Below are 15,531 nucleotides of genomic sequence, written 5' to 3'. Positions count from 1 at the left end.
TCTGAATGGTTCTTCTATGAAGACTGGGATCAAAGGCAAGGGAGCTAGCCTCTTCTTCTTAGCAAAAAGTTGACACTTCTGACAGCTTCTGACAAACTAATAAGTATCACCAAATAGAGCAGACCAATAAAACCCTGGCTGGAGGATTTTATGTGCAATAGCCTTCAAACTATAATGTCCACCAGATAACTTCTGATAATCTTTAATGGTATCTATAAATTCATCCTCTGTTAAACATAACAATAAAATTCCCACTGGATCCTTCCAATACAATCTGCCCTCAACAATCACATATGGTTTAGCTTTTGTCTTTGATGCTCTATATTTTGTTCTATCCAAAGATTAAGGACGAGAGAAAACATAAATAATGGACTATGTGCTTGTACCATTTCGAACATGAAAACTTATACCTGCAAATTGATTCCCAATGCCTAAAAATTTGACTCTATCAACATCTTTGCCAATACCTTCCCTTTCACTAGCTTTATGGGCTTTATGTCCAAGTCATACTCTTGGATCTTGGCTATCCATTTTCCTCTTTTTCCTTCCACATCACTCTGGACTAAGACATCCTTTACTGCAGCATTTGGCACATAAGCAATAATCTGCGACTGCAGCACATAAGTCCTGAAGGCCTTTAGGGCTTTTACCAAAGCATATCCCTGTTTCTCAAGAATATTGTAATTTAGTTCAGCATCTCTGAGAATCTTGCTAGAGAAAGAAACTGGCTGCTCCTTTTCTTCATCACTCTTCTATAACAAAACAACAACTATTGAATTAGGTGATGCAAATGAAAAAACTTGAAAAGGCTTTTGATAATCATGGCTAATTAGAACTGGAGGTAGTTGTAATGCTTCTTCAATCCTGGAGAATGACTCTATGGCTTCCTTGGTCCAATGCACTTCATTCTCCTTCTTCAACATATTATTAATTTCTTCTACAATTTCAGCATAATTGGACACAAACCTCCTTAAAAAGTTTATTTTTTTAGAAATTTTTGAATATCTTTCTTACTCCTGGGCAGGGGTATTTTACGCACATCTTACACCCTTGCTAGATCTATCTTCACTCCATCTCTAGAAACAATGTGCTCGAGAAATTTGCCCTCCTCTAGAGAAAAAATAGACTTCTTAGAATTCAAGGAAAGCCCAAATCTTCTACATTTCTCAAAAGTCTTTTTAAGATGATTTAGATGCTCCTCATCAGACTTAGAGAAAACAGTGATGCATCCAAGTATATCACTACAAACTTATCACCCATAAAAACAATGTCCATAGCCCTCTGAAATGTAACACCTACATTCATCAACCCAAAAGGCATTCGAGCATACATGAAGGTTCCCCAAGGAGTTGTGAATGCAGTCTTCTTCTGATCTTCTTTATCCATAGCCACCTGGTTATACCCAGAGAACCCATCCAACATTGACATTCTGAATGACCCTGTTACCTTCTGCAGCACCTGATCCATTTTAGGTAACAGATAGTTATTTTTTAAGGAAGACCTATTGAGATTTATAAAGTCCATACATAGCCTTATTTCTCCATTTTGCTTCCTTACAGGCACTAAATTGGCCACCCAGTCAGAGTACCTGAGTGGAACTATTATATTGGCATCAAGCAGCTTTTTGACTTCTTTCTCAATCAATGGTAAAAGCAGAGGATTTATATGTCTAAGTTTCTGCTTAAATGGTTTAGTCTCTTCTTTCAAAGGAATATTATGTTGAATAATACTTACATCATATGTTTTGAGATCCTCATAGGACCAAGCAAAAACATCAACATAGTCCCTGAAAAGCTTAATATATCTCTCCTTGTAATTAAGTGGAACTCCATTAAATAATTTGACTAACCTGGGCTCCTCCTAGGTTCCAATATTGTGATCTTGAATCTTCTCATGCTGTGGAATTTTCTCTGAACTAACAGCTACATCATTGGAGTTAAAAAGTCTTTCAAGAGGGACAAGCCCCCTTTGGAGAATATTATCCTTCAATTGGATAATTTTTTGATTAACTATAGAATTTTTCAAACCACTTACTTCTGCACCTTCTGTTGCTTCATCTTCATCTTCATCAATCTCTGTGCCCTGAAAGTCTTCAATCATAGTCAATAATTCCTTAATCTACTGATCATTCTCAAATATTTTCCAGTGTTTTATATTATTAGCAACAGAAGGCCTATGCCTCATTTCAACCTCATATCTTAGCCTTCGATTAATAGGTGGCCTAAAAGTACTAGAAGCCACAACCAAAGAGTCTTCTAATATGTTCCCATCTCTTGGAATGAAGTGAATGTTGAAAGCTTCAAAGAAGTTCTCCACCAAATCCCACACTTCATTTCTATATGCCCCAAGCCTAGGGTGTTTTGTTTGACAATGGTTCTTTATTTTCTTTATAATCAACTCTGAATCTCCAAAGACAAAAATTTACTGGACTCCCATTTGTTTTGCTCCAGGTGCAATTAGAAGGAAACAAGCACCTATCCCTTCTTTAGAATGGGCTCCATCAAAGAAGCACTTCCACACCCCTTTTGTTTGCAGCTCTGTATTGACACTGGATGAAGTAAGCTACCTCTGGTTATCTTCAGCCAACTCTGCATTGTCATTTAGCATGAAGCAATCAAAGTCATATTTCTCCTGGCTATATACAGGTGAATTAATTGCTACGTTTTTTGTGATTGTTTTTACAAACCTGGTTTCTCTGTGCAACCTCCTTTCTTCTCCACCAAAAATTGGTATGACAACATAAATAAAATCTAGTCTCAAAACACCACTCAATTTAGCCCCCCATGACCTAGATAGCAACATTCCAATTCTAGCAAGGATATCTTCTACCACTACATCCATTACCAAACTTCTAGCTAGGATCTGGGCTAGTGAAACCACCATATCTTCAATGACCCCCACACACTTGACTTTATTTGAATCAAAAGAATACCAGTCTCTGTAAGGTTTAGCAACTTGTAGTTTTAGTTGTTTCATCACTGATAATGGCATAAGGTTATGTGAAGCTCCTGAATCAAACATACAATTGTGCAAGAGGAAATCATGAATCAATAAAGAAATTGGAAAGGAGGTGTTGAAGAATCTACCTCCTCCACATGTGGACCAAAAACCACTACTGGTTTATCTTTTTGCAGATTCACAGTGTCATTTATATTTACATTCTCTTTTAGATTGATAAACTCAACAATCTCTCTTTGATAAACTAGTGTTTTAACCAACTCTGTGAGGGGCACTTGAATTCTGATTTTTTATAATTATTTAGTTGGACTAAACACATGAACCTATTTAGTATTCCTTTCATTTGCATCTTCAATTTTTTTCATGACTGAAATCTCTTGTGGAATGGAAACAAGTTTTTCTAAAGGAATTTTTTCACTTCTATCTTGAGAGGACTCACCTTGAAGTATTTGAGTCTTTCTATTTGCATTCTACTGCTGCTTTCCTTTATTCAATTGTTTTGTAGGGTATGGTTCTTGTGGACTCGACTTTTGTAAGGGAGCTAGAACTTGCTGCTCACCTTCATCTTCTTGAATTCTAGATCTTTTCCTTGATCTCAAGTCATATTTCTTATGTAATTTCTCCTGCATAAAATCAGAAAATTGCTTCCAATATTCATCAATTTCATTCTCATCATAAATAGCATCTGTTTCAATATGTTCATATTCTTCTCCCTCAACACCTAGCTCATCTTCATCTACTGCATACAATGTGGAAATCTGATCATCATGGTCCCTGGAATGCTCTCGTACTTCATCATGATCTAGCTCTAAGTAATGTGGTGCTTGAAACTGATCCTGGTCTTTTCTCTCCTTCTACAAGATTTGCATAGGGTGTCTTCTATATTTAGGATTAAAGTTTATGTTGTGTTGTGCTTGCCTCTGAGAATTCTTACTCTCCAACTCTAATTTAATCAACTTATTAGACAAAGTTTTAATTACATTACTGATATCCTCTAATTTTTTACTTGAGAGGATTCCATTTTAGCCTTTCCCTTATCTTAGATAGGTTGTGTCTCTGGTGCTTTACCTGTAGCCACCAAATTTGCTTCTATCTCTAAGGCATTAGTTTGGATCTGATCAAGGGTTGCAGATCTTCTCTCCCTCAATGTGAATCCAAAAATTGACTCAAAATCCCTTGCAAAAGTTATCTTTGCACCAGCAGGAGGGGGCTTAATCTCTACTAGAAGACTATTGTACAATTTATTGAACCTTCTGATGAATTCAACAACACTTTCATCACATTTCTTCTTAATAGCATTAAACTCTATGAGTGAATACCCATGGTCTCTTTCCTCTCCCCATCTCTAGGTGAACAAGCGCTCCATCTCTTCCCATGTAAGAATAGAGTTATTAGGAATCCATTTAAACCATTTTCTTGCTTCTTGATGAGCCCCAGAAATAGGTAATTATATGGGCTCATTTTGACTCTTATTTCGACTTAATCCACCATTCTCATTATTTTATTGCATGCTTTTGAATATATTTATGCTAATAGAGTGAATTAGGTTAGTCATTTTGCCATGTAGTCTAATGTGTGCATTACACAGATTTTTCGGTCAATTTTGAGACAAAATCAAAGGTTTAATGAGCATTTAACAGACAAATTCTAGGAAGAACAAGGGAGAGGATTTGTATGAGGGTGTCCCCTTCATTTATTAACCCTTACCTCGAATTCTCCATCAGAAACTCGGAGCACAAGGCCCACATTGATGATTCCAAGGGGCAACCGAGTAAGTCAAGTAGGACTGTTGTTTATCTTCAGTTCTAAGAAGCTTAGTTCCTTGATTTTAGGAGGACTATTGGAAGACTCCATTTGTATAAATAGGGGGGCTTAGGGCCTTAGTTCAGTTAGTTGGATGTTAGCCATTTTATAGTCTATTTTCGCACTTTTGTGTAGTCTTGTATTCAGCTCATTTCCGAGCTCTTTTTGCAGACAGTTTTGTTATGTAACTATTATTTTTTTTATCAATGAAGATGAATCCAGCTTTGAACCAGCACTGATCTTTTCTAGAGGGTTGAAGCTCTTGGGTTAGGGCCTAACCCAAGCTTCCCAGCACCTCCTTTATGTATTTATAGGTTTTTTCTTGCATTCATGAGCTGATTTCTGTTGTTTAGATTAAATCTTGCTTTGGTAAAATAGGTTTTTTTTATGGTTAAATTAGTTGTTCTTACTTCAATTTTCTTAAATAGTTTTATGTGGTAACAAAGAAAGATCCAAAAATGCTACCAGCAGGTCTTGATCCCCTTTCTCCCTCCTTGGGACCATGAATTGAGGACAAGGCACTACTGCTGCCACTAAAAACACGTTTTTTGCCTTCCATGCAATCGCTAGTGTGATGTTTTGAGTTGGAGAGGCTGATATTTGCTTGGATTCACATACTTAGACCATTTCTTATTCATTTACCATGGCTTTCCCACACAATTTCCTGTTCATAAAGTTCTGTCTAGCACTTTTCTGTTTTTAGGTCAAATTAGACAAACTCTATTTTTCAGTTCTTGCTTGGATCAGTTTTAAGAAGTAGGTGTGTAGCTCACTTGAAAAACATTCCAGCTTGTCATCCCTCCATAGCACAACCTGTACAAACTCATCTTTTGCAGATTCCTTCACTTATTCACCACATTTCACCAAACTGTCCTAATTTCTGCGTTTTTGTGCAAAGTTGCTTTCTTTCCCTTTGAGCAAATCCAACCCTCTCCTTTGTTCTTGATCTTCATTAGCAAAGTCCTAGACCCTCCAACACCTTCATCCATCTTTCATTTCTTTTTTCCCGCCATTTTTCCACCTTCAAACCTCCAAAAATCACTTTCGGCCTCCTCTTGTAGATCTTCCTGTAGAATCTCCTATAGATCCCTTGCAGCCTCCTGTAGAAGTTCATGCGAATGGTTTTTCGAAGTCTGATCGCAATGGAAGTCTCCAGAAGGGTACTAGGGACTTCTTAGGACCTCCCCACACCTTCCTCATCATCTGCAAAAGCCAACTCCATTTTCCTTTGCCACCAAACCACTGCACAGTCACAATTAGTCAAATCACAAGCATAATAAATCCGCATAAAAATACTCAAAATTGCAAAAAGATGATGTCTTTCCATTTCTCTTCAGAAGTAGCTTGAATAAATGCAATTTACCTTTTCAGTAATCAATGGCACCCATCTCAGTAGTTTCCATCTCTTTTCTTGCACGATTAGGGTTTGCTAGGGTTTGAGTTCCATTTTAGTTTTCATTCTCTTTCTGCAAGTAGAATAGCCCCTGTAGAATTAGTCTTCTGCCATCATAGTAAAAGATTCTTCTGAGAACTCATAGAAGTTCACTTAAGCTCCTAGCGAACTTGTGCCAGTTGATCAAGTGACAGCTTGCAGTAAGAGCTAGTACTTGTGCATACAGCACCGTCACTTCCAACTTTGTTACGAACTACCGGGTTGATAAAAGTAAAGAAGGGAGCCCTAAGAGTCGTAGCATTATTGTTGCAATACTGGAGCTCACCACTCTTTTTGGCACCATTGTTGGGGAAGCATCAGAGTATTTGTGATTACTGTTTTTCTTTTATTTTCCACCGCAACATTCTGCTGAGTAGTTTATTTCAGCAAGAGTAGAGTAGTTGTTCCATTTCAATTCTGCAATTTCATTTATGCAAAAGTAGATTAGACATTTCTTGCTTTCATTTCAATACTGCAATTTCATTTCAACAAGCATAGATTAGACATTTCCTGCTTTCATTTCAATTCTGCAATTTCATTTCAGCAAGCGTAGATTAGACATTTCCTGCTTTCATTTCAATTCTGCAATTTCATTTCAGCAAAAGTAGATTAGACATCTCCTGCTTTCATTTCAATTCTGCAATTTCATTTCAACAAGGTTTATTTTAGTTAGTTGTAATTTTCTATTCAATCCATTTCATTTTTTGCAAGTACAAGCAGAAAAAGAAACAAAAAAATCCAAAAAAGATATTTCCTTTCATGCCTCGTAGGAACAGAGACAATTCAGGAAAATTCCTACCCAACACCCCCAACACATCACCAAGTCACCCTTCTCTCTTCTTTGGTGGCAGTGATCCAGAAGATCTTATAGGTGAACCTCCAGAAATATACGAAGATCCTATAACAGAAGAAGAGCAAGAACCCATTCCTCTGGAGCCAATGGCTAAAAATAGAAATGTTGGGAGCAGTCCCTTGTCTTCCAACTCATCTCTTAGGAGTGAATTTAAGAATCAGCTGGAAGATTTCAAGAGCGAGATGAGGCAAATTCTTGCCATGCATATCAAAAGAAAACAAGATGAAGCAGAGAGGGCTTTGGCCATCTTAAGTCCCAGGTGCACTAGAAAGCATCCTAGGAACGAATGTCCATTGCACTCTATAGAAGTGTGTTTAGTCTATGAAAAATACCATCCTACGAATCAGTGCCCTTCCTTGCCCGGAATTAAAGCTTCATATCAGAGGGCCAAAGGAGCCACTGAACCACTCTATTTCATGAACCAAAGGAGGCCACATGGACCCAGACCTTACCAGCAAGGAATGCAAGGGACATCCCAGACCTATTACAACCCCAATCAAGCCACTTCCATGCCTTCTTGGGGTTCCCCTACTCATCCTTCCTAGTCCACAACCCCTCTTTGGTCGTATCCATATCAATACCATGCTCCTCCAGTTTCTCATGTGTTTCACCCTTATGCTCAGCCATAGCCTCAGTGGAATGCACCTCATCAGGGGTGGAGGCCCCAATACAACTCTCCTCCCACCCTTTTGCCTCCACCACCTGCTCAACCGCAACCATTGCCTCCTGCTCCACCAAGGCAACCCCAAATGCCTGCTCAACCGAACCCGAACCTGAACCTGAATAAGAGACATTCCCAGTAAATATATAGTGGGGAACCACCATTTCCAACCCCACACATTGGAGTAGCTCAACCCAATTGCAAAGCTGAGGTACAACACATCCAAACAACTCCTCTTGAGCTCAATGATATTCACCATAGCTCAGGGAGAGTATTGCAAAAAAGAAATTATATTGATATCATTGAAGGGCCACATCCGGTAGAAGAAGATGCAAAAGTGAAGATCAAAGAACCATGGGCTACACTTGATGAAGATAAGACATCAGAATCAAAGATCGAGAGAGCTCCCTCATGGTTAACATCAAATCCTCCATGTATTCAAGAGAAGAATCAACAAAAAGAGGAAGATATGAAGGTCATGGTAGAAGAAGACATGAAGAATGATCCAAATCAACAGAAAGGCCAAGGACATCACAGCTATATTGAGATATGGTTCCAGTCGGTCACTAAGGTGCAGCATCACTCTCTTCCTCAACTATGTTTGATCCCTTCAAAGTCAAATCATTTGGTCTCTGAAATCTGGATACCTGTCAAAGCATGCATTTCAAGCCTCCAAATCTTTTTGTCTATCATCTCGATGTGTACATGGCTCCATTGGAAGTATTCTTATATTTGAAAATGATTTTGTTTTTAAAGTAGGGTAGGGTAGAGTAGAGAAAAAAGGAAAAAGAAAAAAATGAAAAATAAGAGAAAAAATAAAAATCTAAGTTGAAAACCTCCTCGAAGGCGCCTCAGATTGGCTCATTGATTGAAAACCTCCATGAGGCAGTCAATGGGTTGGAAAGAAGAGAAAGGAAAAAGAGAATAAGATCCCTAGGTGAAAACCTCCTTTGAAGGCGCCCAGGGTGGGCAATTAGGGTGAAAAGCTCCTTGAGGCGCCCTAGTTGTTTCCAAAAAAAAATGAATTTTTAGTTGTATTGCAAGTTTGCAGGAGAACTGCAAGAAGCAGCAACAGGTGCCAGGAAAGCTCTGAAACCAATAACATCACCTATCCTACCTTCCCTCACCCTTCTCCATCATTCTTGACATTCTTTCCACCTCACTATGCTTCTTTTCTAAAAACTGTGTTTTCTATAAGAAGCTCCTGTAGAAATTACAGAGAGCTAGAAATGGATTTTAAAAGCAGTTTGGGGAATAGGAAAGCTTCATAAAGGGTTTATAAATCCTCCTACAGTATTCAACCCTCTCTTTCATCATTTCCAAGCTTGCATCACACCCCAAGCTCATTTTTCTTACTGTCCAAAAAACTGCAGAATGCTCTGATACAAAAAATACATAGAGCAGAAATTTGTTTTTTCCCTAACTTGAAAACCGTGCATCCATTTAAAAAATTGTTTCATGGGGAGTTGTATAGGGATGATGGCAACATGCCCAAGCAATTTCAGCTAATTCTAGTGCACGGTTTCTAAGGAATCAGCCTCCATCAGCTTTAGCCATTTTTTCATTTTCTCCATATCCGTGAATCCATTTAAAAACCTGTTTCATAGGAAGATGCATATGGGTGATAGTAAGATGCCCTAGCAATTTCAGCCAATTCTAGTGCGCGATTTCCAAGAAATCGACTTCCATCACCTTCAACCATTTTCAGTTTTTCTTGAAATCCGTGCATCCACTGACCGTAATTTTTCTATGGGAGGTGCATAATGATGATGGAACCATGCTCAGAAAATTTTAGGTCAATCTAGTCTACCGTTTGGGAGATATGGACAAAACAAGTCATTGTCTCATTAAAATCTAGCATCAGCAGCATAAGCATGCAAATCTGAAGGTTGAAGTAGACTCCTGCAACTTAGATCCAGCCAGAGGATGCCTGCACAAAAAAAACAGTCACACATCAGACAACAACAAAGCATAGCAGTTGATACCCTTAAAAATCAAGCTCCAAAAGCAGAATCGGTGCAGCCACATATGTGTAGAATGCGCAAGGAGTAGGATCCTGATTGAAGATCACCTGTACAAGGAAGCTAAGCCACCAATCCCAAAGCCATGAGTGCCAGTAGCAGCAATCCATGAACAGAACGCCAAAATCTGAAGCATGCAACAGCATGGTGGCGATTAACAGGTAAGTGACTAAACCCGTTCCTCTGTTGCATGAATGTAATTTAAAAACTGCATGGACAGTGAGATGGTTGTGATATTACGAGATCAGTGGCCAGCTAACTGGCCACCCTCATCCAGTTCAAATAGCGCCTCATCCAGTTCAAACAGCGCTTAGTGGGTGCGATCGACACGTGTGCTCAACCAACAAGGGAAGAAAACTGAAAACAGGTAGTGGTAGCTGTTTAAACTCCAACGTAATTGATGGAAGTGATTACAGGCAGGCAGCATAAAGTTTCCTGATAGCACTGCAGTGGGGAGCAACAGTCTGAATGGGGCCAATGTACACTTGGCCAGCTCACCCTCCATCACCGGAAGTCTCCATAAATAGCCATAAGAACTCCTCCTTGAAACACTCTCACCACCTTCGCTTTCATTTGTATCGTCGTGTTCTCGACTGCAGCAAGCTACCTACTACCTTCAGAGCCTCAAAGCAATCGCTCTCTGCCATTTTCAGAACCCTTATGCTTATCGGATTCTACAGCAGCAGGAACACCATCTACACGAGCATTTCTACAAGAAGGCCAGAGAGCAGCTCTACAGAGGGAAAATTCAAAATTTTTTCCAAATTCGAGCTCGGGGAAAAAAGGTAGGCTCAGAAACCCACTCTGCATGTGATGTTTACAAAAGGCAGTGGAATATGAAGCAAAGCACTGGGTTGAAAAAGGAAGGGAAAGCGAACACAAAAGTCTACCTGTGTTTTTTTGAGTTCTGTATAGTCTCTTCGTTTTCTTCTCTACATTCAAAATCTGTCTTTTTCTTCCACGTATTCTCCTATAAAGAAGAGGTGCAACCATAGAAAATCAAGCCTATAAAAAAAAAGTGAATTTGCAGTGGAAAGTCTGTTTATTCTATGAGAAAGAAAAAACATCTTGCTCTCTGTGTTGTTTTTTTTTTTAAATATTGATTTCCTCCAATAGCCCAAGAAGTAAATCAAGTTTAAGAACAGAGTTTGAAGGGAAGGAAAGTTGCAATTTGTTAAAAAAAAAAAAAACTCTCTTTGGTTCCAGAAAGAAAACCTCAGTTGTTCCTTTGTTTCCGGGTTTGAAATTTGTTGCCTTCCTCCTCATCTAATATATTCTAGTAGTCTTTGAACATCATCACTTACACAATCCCCATAGCTTGGGAGATTTTCAAGAACATGACTAAAGAGGATGATATAAAAACTCTCACTAATGACCTTATTCCATCTGGAAGTGAAGGGGAGGAAAAAAAAGGGGAAGCTGAGAAGGAAATCCATGAAGAAGAATAGTTTGAAGGGAAGGAATGTTGCAATTTGTTAAAAAAAAAAAAAAAAAACTCTCTCTTTGGTTCCAGAAAGAAAACCTCAGTTGTTCCTTTGTTTCTAGGTTTGAAATTCGTTGCCTTCCTCCTCACCTGATATATTCTAATAGTCTCTGAACATCATCACTTACACAATCCCCATAGCTTGGGAGATTTTCAAGAACATGACTAAAGAAGATGATATAAAAACTCTCACTAATGACCTTAGTCCATCTGGAAGTGAAGGGGAGGAACAAAAAGGGGAAGTTGAGAAGGAAATCCATGAAGAAGAACAGAACATTCAATTGGAAGAAGAGGAACCCCACACAGAAAAAGAAGAAAAACAAAAAGGAGAAGAGAAACATGACACCACTAAAGATGAGCCTAAAGCAGAGAAGAAGACAGTCAAAATCAAAAAAAGGGAGAACCACAGCAGAGAAAAATAAGAGGACAAGAACTAAAAAGAAGAAGCCTAAGACAGTTCAGAAAAAAGGCTACCACAGGAAACACAGAAACTAAGCAAGTAGAGGAGAAAACAAAATCAGAGACAGCAGAGACAAAACCATCAGAAACAGGAAAAATAGCAGATGAAGAAGAAGAAAAACAACAGTGTGAGGAGGTGGATAGAAAGGAAGGATTCCATGATAAAGAGGAGGATGTCACATCAGTAGCATGGAATGTCAAGGAATCTATCAGAGCCATCAAGGATGAAGAGTTAGACTAGTTGCTTAGAGGATGAGCAACCCATTCAGTAGGGGGGTGATGATGAGCCCTAGAAATGGGTAATTATATGGGCTCATTTTGACTCTTATTTCAACTTAATCCACCATTCTCATTATTTTATTGCATGCTTTTGAATATATTTATGCTAATAGAGTGAATTAGGTTAGTCATTTTGCCATGTAGTCTAATGTGTGCATTATGCAGATTTTTTGGTCAATTTTGAGACAAAATCAAAGGTCTAACAAGCATTTGGCAGCCAAATTCGAGGAAGAACAAGGGAGAGGATTTGTAGGATGGTGTCCCCTTCATTTATGAACCCTTACCTCAAATTCTCCATTAGAAACTCTGAGCACAAGGCCCACATTGATGATTCCAAGGGGTAACCGAGCAAGTCAAGTAAGACTGTTGTTTATCTTCAGCTCTAAGAAGCCGAGTTCCTTGATTTTAGGAGGACTGTTGGAAGACTCCATTTGTATAAATAGGGGGGCTTAGGGCCTTAGTTCAGTTAGTTGGATGTTAGCCATTTCATAGTCTATTTTCGCACTTTTGTGCAATCTTGTACTCAGCTCATTTCCGAGCTCTTTTTGCAGACAATTTTGTGATGTAACTATTATTTTTTTGATCAATGAAGATGAATCCAGCTTTGAACCAGCACTGATCTTTTCTAGAGGGCTGAAGCTCTTGGGTTAGGGCCCAACCCAAGCTGCCTAGCACCTCCTTTGTGTATTTATATGTTTTTTTCTTGCATTCATAAGCTAATTTCTGTTGTTTAGGTTAAATCTTGCTTTGGTAAAATAGGTTGCTTTTGATGGTTAAATTAGTTGTTCTTGCTTCAAGTTGCTTAAATAGTTTGCTGTGGTAACAGAGAAAGATCCAAAAAGGCTACCAACAGGCCTTGATCCCCTTTCTCCCTCCTTGGGACCATGAATTGAGGACAAGGCACTACTGCTGCCACCAAAAACATGTTTTTTGCCTTCCATGCAATCGCTAGTGTGATGTTTTGAGTTGGAGAGGTTGATATTTGCTTGGATTCACATGCTTAGACCATTTCTTGTTCATTTACCATGGCTTTCCCACATAGTTTCCTATTCATAAAGTTTTGTTCAGCACTTTTTTGTTTTTAGGTCAGATTTTAGGTCAAATTAGACAAACTCTGTTTTTCGGTTCTTGCTTGGGTCAGTTTTAAGAAGTAGGTGTGCAGCTCACTTGAAAAACATTCCAGCTTGTCATCCCTCCATAGCACAACCTATACCAACTCATCTTTCGCAAATTCCTTCACTCATTCACCACATTTCGCCAAACTGTCCTAATTTCTACATTTTTGTGCAAAGTTACTTTCTTTCCCTTTGAGCAAATCCAACCATCTCCTTCATTCCTGATCTTCACTAGTAGAGTCCTAGACCCTCCAAAACCTTCATCCAGCCTTAATTTCCTTTTTCCCACGATTTTTCCACCTTCAAACCTCCAAAAATCACTTTTAGCCTCCTCTTGTAGATCTTCCTGTAGAATCTCCTATAGATCCCCTGCAGCCTCTTGTAGAAGTCCATGCGAGTGATTTTTCGAAGTCTGATCGCAATGGAAGTCTCCAGAATGGTACTAGGGACTTCTTAGGACCTCCCCACACCTTCCTCATCATCTGCAAAATCCAACTCCATTTTCCTTTGCCACCAAACCACTGCACAATCACAATTAGTCAAATCACAAGCATAATAAATCCACATAAAAATACTCAAAATTGAAAAAAGATGATGTCTTTCCATTTCTCTTCAGAAGTAGCTTGAATAAATGCAATTTACCTTTTCAGTAATCAATGGCACCCATCTCAGTAGTTTCCATCTCTTTTCTTGCACGATTAGGGTTTGCTAGGGTTTGAGTTCCATTTTAGTTTTCATTCTCTTTCTGCAAGTAGAATAGCCCCTGTAGAATTAGTCTTCTGCCATCACAGTAAAAGCTTCTTCTGAGAACTCATAGAAGTTGGCTTAAGCTCCTAGCGAACTTGTGCCAGCTGATCAAGTGACAACCTGCAGTAAGAGCTAGTACTTGTGCATACAGCATCATCGCTTCCAACTTTCTTACGAACTACTGAGTTGATAAAAGTAAAGAAGGGAGCCATAGGAGTTGCAGCATTATTGCTGCAATACTGGAGCTCACCACTTCTCCATCCAAGGATTGCACAAAAAGTCTTAAAACAACATCTAGATGCTTAACATTTAGATTTTCTGCAAAATTACAAAATACTGCTATATGATTCTCTATTGTTTGTTCATCCTCCCCTGTGAAATGAGGAAGAATCTTCAAGTATTCTTGAGGCATTTGATTCAAATGTTGTGGAAACTAAATAGGTGCATACCTATTCATCAACAATGCAGGTGCTGCCATGTTTGCTCCTAAACTTATTGAACCTTGAGTGCTAGCAAATGTAGAACCTGATTGAGGAGTAAATGGAGTATGAGAAGGTGGCAAGATAGTTATAGGTTCAGGTTGAATAACTATAACAGATACTGAGAAAGAAATAGACTCTAAAGACTATTCTTGACAGTTGGGTTATTGAAATGAAGTAGATGTAAAAGGTACTCTTGGTCAATAAAAGATGAATGTTTGGATGAAAAATGAGTTGAACTGCTGATAGGTGCAGGCAGTGTAGGACTTGGTGTAACTAGAGTTTTAGGCCTTTCAACCCTTTTAGAAACCAGCCTCTCAGGGTCTGAAAGGGCTTGAACTTTTTGCTATGAGGTATCTGACCTTGTATGGGGCCTCTTTGGAGCCAGCGTTATTGCTTTCTATTCAATACAACCAAATATCTCCTCCTCACTGAACAACCAGAGGAAATATTAAAAACCCAGGGAAAAGTGTTCTTGCTTCTCTCCCTGGGAACGACGCCAATTAATGTTGTCCCTTAAGAAACAAATTTCTTGACTGTGTGGAAATTGTGCTCAAGAAATTGATGTTTAATGTTTATGTCACTTAATTGTATGTTGTATCCTCAAATGAAGGACCTAAAATACTTAGTTTTTAACCCTCAATACTTAGGTGATATGAAAGTCTCAAAATGCCATTTGATTGCTGAATATAAATGTTGAATGAAGAATGCTTGGAAAATTCAGAGACAATATGTTGTTTTTCACAGAAACTATTATCTGTGACACTTAGGGAAGTCTCCAGTTTCTTCCAAGATTCAAACCCTTTCTCTGTAAATTTTCCTCTTTTTATACATTATGAGACAGTTGGTAATCACCAAAAATATCAAACTGCTTAACTATCTCCTAACTGTCGAAAGTAAAAATTATTACAAAATATTACAATGGAGGGTAAAAGACACCTCATTCTCCTCAAGAAAGAAAAATAACGAGAGGTAACAAAAATTAGAAGGTGATGGTTGTTCATTATTCGAATCTGTGGCTTGAGTATGTGATCTGAGTGTTATTCTGTAAGTTGTAACCCTGTAGATGCCCTGATTCTTTTAACACAACAAACTCCAACTTTACAAGAACTCTGTGCATGGACTTGTGGGTTATGGGCCCATGTACATGTCGAAAGTGTTGTGATTGGCCAAAACGCAAGGAAACTTGACCAATCACCATCGCCCGAAACCAAAGGAATTAAGCCCTAATTCATTACATG

The sequence above is a fragment of the Pinus tabuliformis genome, chromosome 4_1, assembly GCF_031772625.1.
Source record: "Pinus tabuliformis cultivar Carrire ecotype Pingquan chromosome 4_1, CPIR1, whole genome shotgun sequence".
Classification (NCBI taxonomy): Eukaryota; Viridiplantae; Streptophyta; class Pinopsida; order Pinales; family Pinaceae; genus Pinus; species Pinus tabuliformis.
Note: the sequence above shows the minus strand (reverse complement) of the source record.